The 14,308-nt window shown below is 40.4% G+C and overlaps 1 protein-coding gene across 1 annotated transcript in view; it reads right to left on the bottom strand.

Annotated features, from left to right (window-relative positions):
* Positions 1-13,117, bottom strand: part of serac1 (serine active site containing 1) — a 68,164-nt gene extending 55,047 nt beyond the window's left edge. The window contains exon 1 of the mRNA XM_060916354.1: positions 12,984-13,117. The gene's annotated coding sequence lies outside the window, so the exon portion shown is untranslated. The remainder of the gene's footprint in view (positions 1-12,983) is intronic.
* Between the last annotated feature and the right edge of the window lie 1,191 nt (positions 13,118-14,308).

Here is a 14,308-nt window from a genome sequence, read left to right as displayed (position 1 = left end):
CAAGAAACCGGCACTAAAAACTGGGTACAAATTTTACCCTTAGTCCTCGCTGACATGCGAATGACCGCTCAAGTGGCCCTCGACAACCTGTCTCCGTACGAGCTCGTGATGGGCCGGCCTTTTCCTACACCCTGGCGCAGAGGTATGCAGGCTATAGGAACGAGTGATCTTGATGTACATCTCAGTGAGTACGCCGTGGGTCTCATGCGGGTGTTGGATGAGTACTGGACGAGACTAAATTCCAAAAAGCCTCCCATTCCTGAGGCACCCACTCACCCCTTTGAGGTAGGGGATAAAGTGTTGGTAAAGAAATTTGCGAAATTAGGCGCTCCTTTGGAGGAACCGCCCTACAGTGAACCCACGGATGTGCTCGCTGTAACTCGAACGGCTGTACTAACTGACCTTTTTCCACAGTGGATTCATGCCAGTCGAATAAAGAAGGCTCCAATGTAATAGAAATCTATATTGTTGATGCTTAACAGGTTCAGGGAATCCCGCTCAAGCCAGCCACGAGGACAACGTTTTTTGGCGATTTGCCAATTGGACTGCTAAACAACATACTAATCAGTCTTGTTATGTCTGTCAATACGTTAGAGTCTAAACTGTAGTTATACTCTGTAAACAAAGTATAAAAGAGGGGATTGTAAGATTGTGTGTGTTCTCGTGCATAGCTGTCCTGAGCTTTATGACCCTTTCACACCCTGGTAAACGTGCATAATCGCGAGAACATACTCTTTTATTTTCTCTGTACCTTCTAGTTTCGCTGAAACCACATTCCTGGTTCCTCCTGTTCTAGGGGGTGTATGGTCTGCTCTTTCATGTATAATAAAAAACGACTCCTTATCTGGCGAGTTGACCTTGTGCCCCCGAGCCCCTTACTTATCTTGTCACGCAAGCTTCTGATGTATATAAACCCTGCTCTCTCTGTGTATCGTTGAGCAGTGCTTGAATAAACCAGATTGATTTAACTCGTGTGGTTTGTTTTAACCCTGCTCCAGAGCGCTCTTACGTCAACGCATCTGAACTGAGACAGACACAGGTTCTAACAGGTGTCAATAATTGTAGCCGCCGCTCTAGTTAAAAAAAAAAAAAAACAATTCCCATTGAAATGAGTGAATGGTGTGATCATGACTAACATTCTATAATAATCAATTTTCGAGTCAGCGGTCACTATCTGTGTTTCCATTAACCTGCTTACTGAACAATTTGAAATTAAATTTGAAACTAAAAAAAACGAGTAATGGGAAAACGTGGATTTAAAAAAGAAAAAACTCTCAAATAACTCACAAAAAAGTTTTTATCCTCATGTGAGCTAGTTTGCTTTATCAGACGATTCAATAAAGCAGTATTTCACAAAATGGGTCTTCAAACACGTTTTCCCACATTTTCACGTGACATGAAGAACAAGCGGAAACGCTGCCGTTCTGGAAAAAGAGCGTTCTGGAGGAGTTATCACGGGAGGGGATCACTTCTACTTTGAACAATACTGCAATGGAAATCTGGCTACTGCTGTGCTCTTCTCTCTCTCTCTCCTCATCCATCCATGTTAATCTCTAACTTCATCTGTTTCATTTCTCTCTCTCTCTCTCTCTCTCTCTCTACTCATTCATTCATCCATCTATCCATCCATGTTAATATCTCACTTCATCTATTTCATTTCTCTCTCCTCATTCATCCATCCATCCATGTTAATATCTAACTTCATCTATTTCATTTCTCTCTCTCCTCATTCATCCATCCATCCATGTAAATATCTCACTTCATCTGTTTCATTTCTCTCTCTCCTTATTCATTCATCCATCTATCCATCCATCCATGTTAATATCTCACTTCATCTATTTCATTTCTCTCTCTCTCCTCATTCATCCATCCATCCATCCATGTTAATATCTAACTTCATCTGTTTCATTTATCTGTCTCTCTCTCTCTTCATTCATCCATCCATCCATCTAAATATCTCACTTCATCTATTTCATTTCTCTCTCTCTCCTTATTCATCCATCCATGTTAATATCTAACTTCATCTGTTTCATTTATCTGTCTCTCTCTCTCCTCATTCATCCATCCATCCATCTATCTATGTTAATATCTCACTTCATCTATTTCATTTATCACTCTCCTCACTCATCCATCCATCCATGTTAATATCTCACTTCATCTGTTTCATTTCTCTCTCTCCTTATTCATTCATCCATCTATCCATCCATCCATCCATCCATGTTAATATCTAACTTCATCTATTTCATTTATCGATCTTTTTCTCTCTCCTCATTCATCCATCCATCCCTGTTAATATCTAACTTCATCGATTTCATTTCTCTCTCTCTCCTCATTCATCCATCCATCCATGTTAATACATTAACTTCATGTATTTCATTTCTCTCTCTTTCTGCATTTTTGTTTCTCTTCATATCTTTATTCTTTTAATATCTTCAACTTCCCAATCTCTCTCAACTTCCTTGTGTCCAAACTGTATATAACCCCTCTCTCTTTCACTATCTATCTATCTATCTATCTATCTATCTATCTATCTATCTATCTATCTATCTATCTATCTATCTATCTATCTATCTATGGCAAAGGGGGGGCATATTAGGCCCTATGGGGTATTAGACCCCACTCCACTGAAAACGCATGGAATTTATCACCAGCGTATCAGACGTTACTGCAGATTACTCAGGATCCAATGGGAATGCGTGATAACTGTAAACATTAACATGAAACAGAAATTGAAACTTGTCCCATGTCCGAAATCACTCACTACTCACTATATAGTGGACTATATAGCGAGGTCACCATTTTGTAGTGCTATTCGAATGTATAGTAAGAATGATTACACCACGGGCGATTGCTCTAAGACAACGAGGGAGGCTCAGCCTCCTCTAAAAATTCTGGATCTGAAATAGCAATGTTGTAAGTTATAACACTGCTATTTCAGATCCAGAATCATAGAAATATATGTGCTCAACCCACTACAGTGCGAAATCATTCCGTTATAACTTTCCCCAGTTCGCCTAATGTGTGCGTGAGTTTTTCCCCCTCGTGACAGCGCGATGCAGCCCAGCCTCAGTGGACTTCAATGGCATTTGGGAGCTATGCGCTTGTCAATCTCAAAATGCAAGACGGTTATTGGACAAATAGTGCGAAAACGTCTGCCCACGGACTCCCAGCCTCACAGTGGGAGGGACATGGCAAAGCTTTCCGCGAGGAGACTGGTGATTGGTGAAAGCGGCCGGATATTTTCTTTGATTGACAGCTTGTTTCAAATATAGACAGGCAGCGGTGAATTTCAGTTCAGTCCCATGCGGATTCGCAAGTGCTGTGGTGTATTGTAAGAGATCAGCTTACATTTCGATTTCATTCATTACATACGGTTTCTACCAGCTTTTTTAGTTTGTATATATTTTCATTGTAAATAAAGTGTAAATATAGTGTTGTCAAGTTTGCTATCTTAGTTCCGGAAATTTTGTTTATTTGAGTGACTGAACTTGAACTTGAGGGTGCTAGTCAGCTAGCAAGAAAGCTGCGCACGGATGCCAAGCATTGCTGATTTAATTTTTGGCGAAGCCATTTGCCAGTCTTCCTTTCGAGGAAAAAATTAAAATTAAAGAGCAGGGTAGACCAACGCCTCAAATTGACTTGGTGAAAAAGGTAGGGAATAATACTCGTTCCTTTCAGCTCTCCTGGTACGAGAAAGTGAATTGGCTAACAGCAAGTGACCCACATCAACAACAGTAAATAGGCTACTTTAGAGCAATTCCAGCGTTATGGACGTGATGCTTGAACTCAAAATGGCAACAAATGACCCAGTGCATGTTTTATTGTCTCCCAGTATTTAAACAGGTGTTGCATATTTTAAGGCTGTACCATACTGGAGAAGTGATAGAACAAGAACAATTCCCATAGTACATCTAGGGCATGCCAGAAAATGCCAATAAAAGATGCGTTATGGATGTGACAGAAAAAGTATCACTTTTCTTGGGTGACTGTACATTTTTATCAAACTCTGTGAAATTGTAAACCTAATGTCGAAATGGAGATATCCATTTGATAGAGGGGTCCAAGGTGAATATTAAAAAAATCTTTGTTTAAAATATTTTGTATTTCATGCAGAGTTTCGGAAGGAAAAGTCAGCGTTATGGATGTGACGAAATTCCGTTATGGATGTGACGCGTCTGAAATAGACATGGCATATGTTTAGAAAATCAGCAATTTAACCACCATAACCCTTTGAAAAACTCTAAATATCAGCTAAACTATCAAAGTTCTTAAATAATATTTAGGATGGCTATTGTTTTGCTGTTTTGTGGATTTTAGCATACATTTCTGTGGCTTGTGGCAATAATATAGAATTGTACATGATCAAAGTTGATTTTAGCTTGGGTTTTACATTATAAGAAAGAAAGACTGACAGTGACATATTAGGTTGGTTACAAATTGGTTCAACTTATTCCCATCTGTAAAATACAGGCCTAGGTGATATCTCTGGGAGTGGTTTTGATGTATTACATGTTGCTTTATTTTTGCATGGTGAGGTTGACATTTACATGGAATTGCCCTTTAGTAATATGTCATGGATGGACCAAAAATATAGAATCTATTTAAAATGTTTATGCTGAGTATATTATATTGGAATATATATTTTTCTGGATATGAATTAAACACAGCAACAATTTGGAAAACATTTTTAAACAAAAACACAGCCGAGAACATTTCACACTACAGACCTGGATTAAAAGTGAAGGGTTATCAAAATTGTCAATAAAACATTTCTTAGTCAAAATAAGTAAAATATAGGGAAAGTGTCATTGAATGAAATCTGTGGCACCCAGCTCTATGTTTGGCTCCCCAAGGTCAGTGCTTGTGCCTATTCCAGAACACTCTGCTGTTACTGCTGAGGTTCCTGACAAAGAGCTGCTTTCAATAGTGATAAATTTTTAAACAACATGCCACAATTTTAAAATATAAAATGTTAAAATATACACCCCCAACACCACCATCATGTATATTGGACAGTAGGCTAAGGGGCCAAAAGAACCTGTTATTTCACAGTTTGTGACCCTGCCAACAATCAGCCAGATCAGAGGCAAGAGTATGAGCAAAACTGATGTGTTTTTTCTTTTAAAATCTGGAAATATCGTAACCGACCAGCCTCCCCGTTTGAAAGACTACCAGCCGCCACTGGATTACACCCTACATGGTGCACTCAAAGTATCCCACAATGCACCGTGAAAAGTAGTGTACAACCGATGGTCACTAACCAAGCAATATATCCCATCATGCATTGCGGTCATGCTGAAAAAAAATCTATAAAAGCTGTTTCATAAGGAGATTGACTATAGCAGTGGTTTGTTTTTCCTTACGACAACAGGCACGAGACAAATTTATAAGTCGTGGTGCAAAAATGGCAATAATACTGTAGTGTTTTGGGGCGAACAGACGGAAGAAGAAACATTATAAACGCACATTCAAGTACAATTAAAAATAGTAAGAGAATAGAAAATAAGCTGAAATAGAAAAAAACAGATAAAATACAAGAGTTAAAGTGCAGAGCGAGGAATTAATCAAAAGTCTCAAATTTGCGGCAAAGAAGAAAGAAAGGATTCAGCCTTGATCTAAAAGAACTGAAAGCTGCAGGGACTTTGTATTGATTAATGTGGGAAATGCGCTCAGTATAATATGGATTTATTACAAAAATACGCGTGTATTATTTTGAAAATCCACCAGCCGACTGATCTGGCATGTTTTAATTGCGCGACAGTAACGACGTAAATACCGGCGTGGTGGAGTAGTGTCTAAAAATGTTTTTTTTTCCTTCCATTTTACCAATGAGCTCACTATATAGTGTTCTATATAGAATTCCCTAGATAGCGAGTAGTGAATGAGTGAGCGATTTCGGACACAGCTTTGGACTCTCTTCCGGGCAGCTTATCGCACCACACCTGTGGGGAATCGGCTCGACTGTTTAAAAAAAATAAAAATATTGACTTGTTGGAGAACAATTGCACTTTTATCATTGGATTTGATGCCAGTTAATTTGTAATTATGAGTTTGTTCTGTTACACTGTGAATAAAGTTGCCTTTTTTATGTCATTTTCTTTTAAAACAAACAAAAAAAGCGTGGGGCCTAATGCCCCCCCGGCCTATCTAAATATCTAATCCATCTTTCTTCAACGTCTATCACTTCGTGAACCTTTTTGGTGTCTAAACTGTGTATAATCCCTCTCTCTCTCTCTCTCTCTCACACTACTTATCTATTTTTATTAATTTCTCTGTCTTTAATAAGCTGGGATTACCACTTAATGTTTAACATATTAATACTTTACTCTATTTGCATACCTAGTTGTTTTTGTAAGCCTCGGTTACAGTGGTGCTTGAAAGTTTGTGAACCCTTTAGAATTTTCTATATTTCTGCATAAATATGACTTAAAACATCATCAGATTTTCACACAAGTCCTAAAAGTAGATAAAGAGAACCCAGTTAAACAAATGAGACAAAAATATTACACTTGGTCATTTATTTATTTATTGAGGAAAATGATCCAATATTACATATCTGTGAGTGGCAAAAGTACGTGAACCTTTGCTTTCAGTATCTGGTGTGACCCCCTTGTGCAGCAATAACTGCAACTAAACGTTTGCGGTAACTGTTGATCAGTCCTGCACACCGGCTTGGAGGAATTTTAGCCCGTTCCTCCGTACAGAACAGCTTCAACTCTGGGATGTTGGTGGGTTTCCTCACATGAACTGCTCGCTTCAGGTCCTTCCACAACATTTCCATTGGATTAAGGTCAGGACTTTGACTTGGCCATTCCAAAACATTAACTTTATTCTTCTTTAACCATTCTTTGGTAGAACGACTTGTGTGCTTAGGGTCGTTGTCTTGCTGCATGACCCACCTTCTCTTGAGATTCAGTTCATGGACAGATGTCCTGACATTTTCCTTTAGAATTCGCTGGTATAATTCAGAATTCATTGTTCCAGCAATGATGGCAAGCCGTCCTGGCCCAGACGCAGCAAAAGAGCAATTCCAGCGTTATGGACGTGGCACTTGAACTCAAAATGGCAACAAATGACCCAGTGCATGTTTTATTGTCTCCCAGTATTTAAACAGGTGTTACATATTTTAAGGCTGTACCATACTGGAGAAGTGATAGAACAAGAACAATTCCCATAGTACATCTAGGGCATGCCAGAAAAAGTTCTATTTTGGTCTCATCCGTCCACAAAACATTTTTCCAATAGCCTTCTGGCTTGTCCACATGATCTTTAACAAACTGCAGATGAGCAGCAATGTTCTTTTTGGAGAGCAGTGGCTTTCTCCTTGCAACCCTGCCATGCACACCATTGTTGTTCAGTGTTCTCCTGATGGTGGACTCATGAACATTAGCCAATGTGAGAGAGGCCTTCAGTTGCTTAGAAGTTACCCTGGGGTCCTTTGTGACCTCGCCGACTATTACACGCCTTGCTCTTGGAGTGATCTCTGTTGGTCGACCACTCCTGGGGAGGGTAACAATGGTCTTGAATTTCCTCCATTTGTACACCATCTGTCTGACTGTGGATTGGTGGAGTCCAAACTCTTTAGAGATGGTTTTAAAACCTTTTCCAGCCTGATGAGCATCAACAACGCTTTTCCTGAGGTCCTCAGAAATCTCCTTTGTTCGTGCCATGATACACTTCCACAAACGTGTTGTGAAGATCAGACTTTGATAGATCCCTGTTCTTTAAATAAAACAGGGTGCCCACTCACACCTGATTGTCATCCCATTGATTGAAAACACCTGACTCTAATTTCACCTTCAAATTAACTGCTAATCCTAGAGGTTCACATACTTTTGCCACTCACAGATATGTAATACTGGATCATTTTCCTCAATAAATAAATGACCAAGTATAATATTTTTGTCTCATTTGTTTAACTGGGTTCTCTTTATCTACTTTTATGACTTGTGTGAAAATCTGACAATGTTTTAGGTCATATTTATGCAGAAATATAGAAAATTCTAAAGGGTTCACAAACTTTCAAGCACCACTGTGTCAATCAATAAATCAGTCTGAGAAATCTATCAGTCCTGATCATTATATATCGAGGAAAGTACTTTTGCTAAGTAAAGTCTCACTCTTTTTCTCTGCCTCTGTGTGTCTGCATTCATATCTTTTAAACTTTCTAATCCCTCACTTCGGATTGATTGATTGATTGATTGATTGATTGATTGATTGATTGATTGATTGATTGATTGATTTGCAAGCACTAGTATTTCCTTCAGGAAATGCAAATCTAGTTAATTTATTATTTTAATGTCAATATTATGAAATTAAAAGTTCTGGATTAATCATAAAAAGCTTACAGAATATCTAAAAGAAACAGATTTCCTGAATAACCTAGCTAGAGCTATTTAAAGCTCATAGGCAACAGTTTTAATTTTATGCACATTTGAAACTTTATATGTTAAAAAACCCTCTGTGATTTTCTTCTGGTCCCAAGAAGTATTGTTAATAAGTAATAATTAAAATAAGTTAGCGCGGATCGCAGCAAATTTCTGTTCGGCTATTTTTGTGATCACTCGGCACATGACGTCATTTAAGACAAACAAACCGCTTGAGTTGAGTCCACTTCCGTTTACTTACGTTGCCGTTCGGCTTGAGTGCAGACGTGCGTTCAGGAATTTCCAAAGAAACCCCATGCCTTATTGTTGTGCAGTGAACTGTAACAACGGGACCGGGTCAGGAAGAAGTTTTCTCCTTTTTCCGAAAAAGGAGAAGAGGCAGAGCGAGTGGGTTGGCTTTTTCCAAAAAAGGAGAAGAGGCGGAGCGAGTGGGTTGGCTTTTTCCGAAAAAGGAGAAGAGGCGGAGCGAGTGGGTTGGCTTTTTCCGAAAGAGAAGAGGCGGAGTGAGTGGGTTGGCTTTTTCCGAAAAAGGAGAAGAGGCGGAGCGAGAGGGTTGGCTTTTTCCGAAAAAGGAGAAGAGGCGGAGCGAGTGGGTTGGCTTTTTCCGAAAGAGGAGAAGAGGCGGAGCGAGTGGGTTGGCTTTTTCCGAAAGAGGAGAAGAGGCGGAGCGAGTGGGTTGGCTTTTTCCGAAAGAGGAGAAGAGGCGGAGCGAGTGGGTTGGCTTTTTCCGAAAGAGGAGAAGAGGCGGAGCGAGTGGGTTGGCTTTTTCCGAAAGAGGAAAAGAGGCGGAGCGAGTGGGTTGGCTTTTTCCGAAAGAGGAGAAGAGGCGGAGCGAGTGGGTTGGCTTTTTCCGAAAGAGAAGAGGCAGAGCGAGTGGGTTGGCTTTTTCCGAAAAAGGAGAAGAGGCTGAGCGAGTGGGTTGGCTTTTTCCGAAAAAGGAGAAGAGGCAGAGCGAGTGGGTTGGCTTTTTCCGAAAAAGGAGAAGAGGCGGAGCAAGAGGGTTGGCTTTTTCCAAAAGAGGAGAAGAGGCAGAGCGAGAGGGTTGGCTTTTTCCGAAAGAGGAGAACAGGCGGAGCGAGAGGGTTGGCTTTTTCCAAAAGAGGAGAAGAGGCAGAGCGAGAGGGTTAGCTTTTTCCGAAAGAGGAGAAGAGGCAGAGCGAGAGGGTTGGCTTTTTCCAAAAGAGAAGAGGCAGAGAGAGAGGGTTGGCTTTTTCCAAAAGAGGAGAAGAGGCGGAGCGAGAGGGTTAGCTTTTTCCGAAAGAGGAGAAGAGGCAGAGTGAGAGGGTTAGCTTTTTCCGAAAGAGGAGAAGAGGCAGAGCGAGAGGGTTGGCTTTTTCTGAAAGAGGAGAAGAGGCAGAGCGAGAGGGTTAGCTTTTTCCGAAAGAGGAGAAGAGGCGGAGTGAGAGGGTTGGCTTTTTCCGGGAGAGGAGACGAGGCGGAGAGAGTGGATTGTGCGCGTGAAACAAAATCAAGCAGTCAAAGCAGGCCTAGACATTAAGCATTTACCACTGGTGGCCCAGTGGAATTGAAAAGTTACTGGCCCAAATGGAAAATGTGGTGGCCCGAATGCGCGCAGTACCCGAACCACAGCCACTGCAAGCACCGCAGGTGCTTGCACAAAGGGGGGGTCCGGGGGCCCTCCTCCAGAAAATTTTGATTTTTCAATTCATATTCGTGCATTCTGCTGCATTTTAAGATGAAATTAATGAAAATAAGATTATTCATATTTTGCTAACATTATTATATCTTTATTGTTTGTTCACATTGATATTTTATTGTTTGCATTTCTTGTTCTATCAATTTCTTAGTTACATTTAAAAATTTCCTTTGTTCTTGTTCTCTGTTCGTTTAACACATGCTGTTGATTACTGTTTTACATTTTTGTTTGTATAAGTTTTAGAATAAGCTAAGTTTTGCCTCACCATGCAACTAACTTGTTTATAGAATAAGCTTTGCCTGTAACCCACCCTGTGTGATGGAGACATATTTTCCTTTTTTGTCATGGTTTCAACTTTGGCTCATATATTCTCAACATTGTAGATATTGAATTCTCACCAAGGTAGATATTCTAATAGAAATAGAGGTACAATTAACTTTTTAAATGCACCTTTATATAATAGCCACAAGGCACACACAGGCCAGTCCCAAGTGTGGATGAAAGGTGAGGGTGGCACACTAACCCTTATCATGCTGGATTTAAATGGGCATTTTTATTGCCCATGAAGAAGTTTTATTTCTTAATTAATAAAATATCATGAGAATCATTGACAAACCATACATTTCCTGAAAGGGTGGACTTTGGGGAATAATCTAGTGAGATTTTTGCAAAACCTTACCTGCTCGGGGGTGATTTATAACCCTAATTACCTATTAATTAGCTAATTAACAGGTATGCTCAGGTGAGCCATGTTGTATTTTTTTAATAAGAGAAGATATAAACACCAAATTTTCAGGATATGTCCTTGGGGGAACTAGTAGTAAATTTTTGCAAATTCAGCTCATTTGCATAAACCGTTGCCATGGCAACAGCAGATAGCCTAGCAACTGGGGGGGTATACTGGGTTTAGCATGGTCTGGTTGTACCAGAGAGGGTCAGAATAGTTGTTATTTGTTGTAATAAACTAATGTAGACCGAGTTTGGCTATTTTGACAGATTATCATCATCTTTGGATATTTGAATAATATAATATATGGGATCAGATCTAATTTACCACATTATTTTATCTGTTCTTTTATTTCAGTCATAGCAACCAACATTTATACTTCATTCTTTAATCACTAAAAGTTGATACACGTGTATTCATATTTCTTGGTAGTATATCCTGAAATTTTGATATTAATATACAAAGTCTGAACGATTTTACACCATCTGAAGCTAAAACGCGTGTTGAAATGCTGTTTTACGATTTGGCAAGTTGTAAACTGAGCGTGACGTCACGCACTCTGATTGGCTGCCGAGTTCAAAATGAAGCCGTTCGTTAACACCCGATAGTTAATTTATGCACGATCGTATTTAAACTGTTTACCTGGCCTTGGCCAGGCTGGGGAGCGTGGAGTTTGAACATATTTCTATTTGAATTTCACCGTTCTGATGGTCTCCTTGCCGCAACCGTCTTCGTCTACAAGATGCTATTTTCCCGCCAAAATGACTCTTCCGAACAGCGCCGAACATCTCCGAAGATGACACACTCCTGCCGCGGAGCGTGACGAAAACAAAGATGGTGGACCTCATATCGAAAAGGTGCATTTTACGAACAATTTCTTCACAATTCTGGGTAAAATATGAGTAATAAAATTTGTAGCGAAAACGTACTGGCCCGCCCGGGCCACTGTTTGGCCAAATTTAGTGGCCCGAAAGACGTAAAAAACACCGCCGGGCCATCGGGCAAGTGCTAATGTCGAGCCCTGCAAAGAAGAAACGGAGCAGCAATGCTCAAGCAAAAAGGAGAAGATTGGAGGGAAACATTTTTACTTTTGCTTGCAATTGACAAGTCAAGAATCCTGACGGATCCTGTACAATCACTGTGGAAATGAGACAAAGGGATATTTCCTCGCTTAGAGTCGGCTATAAATAGTATAATGCCGCGGATGGCAGGCTAATGTGGCCTACCGGCGCGCTGTCCAGTAATCGTTCCCTATATCCACTAGGGAGGCGGTTTAATTATTCTTCAAAAGGGCTCTTATTTAGTATTACGACGAAAGCAGGAATTTATCATAACTAGCAGGATAAATCGTTTGGGCGTGAGTCTTGTTGAGGTCCGGGGTCACCGCGATCAGAGTCGGCCAAGTCGCTGTTCGATTCCGAGGCTGCACGGTTAAACCAATGAGCCACGTTCACCGATTGCTTCGCAACGGCCATAGGGTCATACATATACGGTTTCACCTCTCGATATTCAGTTTGGAGAGTTCCTACTTCAAAATCACTATCGCTTTCAGACATTTTACACAACCTCTCACGACCAAAGTCCGTACACGTGGTTCGCAGGTAAACAGCTGCTCCCAGTCTGTTTGGCTTAAATGACGTCACGACGACGCCCCCTGGCGGTGAAAGTGCGCATAAGTGAGATGTAAACGAATCTTCGGAAATTGGGCAAAACAGTATATTTTAACCGTTTTATTCAATTTTAGGCTGCAAATCAGACACCAGGAAGACTGAATTCGCTTTTTGGGTCGTTCTTCTAGACAATAAAGTTGATATTCTACGTTTCACCTCCGACCTTTAACCCTGTCAATGCATTCTGTTCACACAAATTCAAAATGGCGCCTTCCTCCCTATGTAGGGCACTAATATACGGAATGACGTAACGGCTTCAAGTGCACTTTACATAAAACAAGGAGGATTTTGATATTCGACCTCAAGCTTGCAAGAAATAATATGACCTCATGACGGTGTCCTGTTTAATAGCTGACTGATAAAACTGTTAATATATGTTTATCAAGTAACACTAAAGTTATATAAAATATTATGCATATATATTGCAAAAACTTCACAGTTATAGCCAGTCATGTCACATCACTGTTACTGCGTTAACGTTAGCAACACTGGGTTAGAGTTATCTACAATACCGCCATATAAAATAAAAAATCATAATTTACCTTGTTTTATAGAATTATGAAAACTAGGAATAGTTTATTGCAAATGGGGAAATCTCTTCCCAGCCCCCATTTAAGACAGTTGCAGACAAAACCAAAAAATAAACAGGAAGCGTCCGACATTTGAACTCCACAAATACCGTAAAGCCTCGAGTATGATGCGACCTTGAAATGGAGTCGAGTGTTTGACGTATTTTCGAGAATATTCCACTAGTCCGGCGCCATCTTGTGGTTTTCACCATGTTTTTCAAGTCAATACAGCACAGATGAAATATCAGTCCTCTCTGAGCCACGGTGCAAACAGGCAATGCAATAAATAAATAGAATAATTGAAAAAATATATATATAAACAGTATAAACACTCTAGATAGGAACTAGACATAGACTAAACACTCAAACAATATAAACAGTATAAATAAACAGGGGCGGCACGGTGGTGTAGTAGTTAGCGCTGTCGCCTCACAGCAAGAAGGTCCTGGGTTCGAGCCCTGGGGCCGGCGAGGGCCTTTCTGTGTGGAGTTTGCATGTTCTCCCCGTGTCCGCGTGGGTTTCCTCCGGGTGCTCCGGTTTCCCCCACAGTCTAAAGACATGCAGGTTAGGTTAACTGGTGACTCTAAATTGAGCGTAGGTGTGAATGTGAGTGTGAATGGTTGTCTGTGTCTATGTGTCAGCCCTGTGATGACCTGGCGACTTGTCCAGGGTGTACCCCGCCTTTCGCCCGTAGTCAGCTGGGATAGGCTCCAGCTTGCCTGCGACCCTGTAGAACAGGATAAAGCGGCTAGAGATAATGAGATGAGATGAGATGAGATAAATAAACAGTATAAAAACACTAGATAAGAACAAAACATAGACTAAACAACTTTCAAAACAAGTCTGTGACTGTAAAAAAGAGGGTAATTACCAATGGCACAGCAGCTCTTTTTGAGCAGGAACTCTCAGAACTCCCATGTCAATCTTTAGATTGTGCAGATGATCTAATGGAAATTTTTAATTCAAGAATGAATCATATTATGGATGCTATTGCTCCTTTAACCCTCATCCTACCATGCTATTTTACACCTTAATCTTACCATGTGGGGTCCGTTTGGACCCCAATACTTTTCCTTAAAATTAAAGCTTATAAAGACAAAATCACCAGATAAGTTTTGTTCAGAACATCTTGTATTAATAACAGCAATACACTAAAGGGCCCAAGGCATAAAGAACACACTTAACCTTCATCCTACCAGCCAATTTTACATACACAAACTACCAGGCGGGGTCCGTATGGGCCCCAGGAGGGAATACCTTGAAACCAATGCAGTAAGAACCAATTCAATGCAGCAAAC

The sequence above is a fragment of the Neoarius graeffei genome, chromosome 3 (assembly GCF_027579695.1).
Source record: "Neoarius graeffei isolate fNeoGra1 chromosome 3, fNeoGra1.pri, whole genome shotgun sequence".
In the NCBI taxonomy this organism is placed as follows: domain Eukaryota; kingdom Metazoa; phylum Chordata; class Actinopteri; order Siluriformes; family Ariidae; genus Neoarius; species Neoarius graeffei.
The sequence above is the reverse complement of the archived record's forward strand: the minus strand, read 5'-3'. Positions and strand labels throughout refer to the sequence as shown.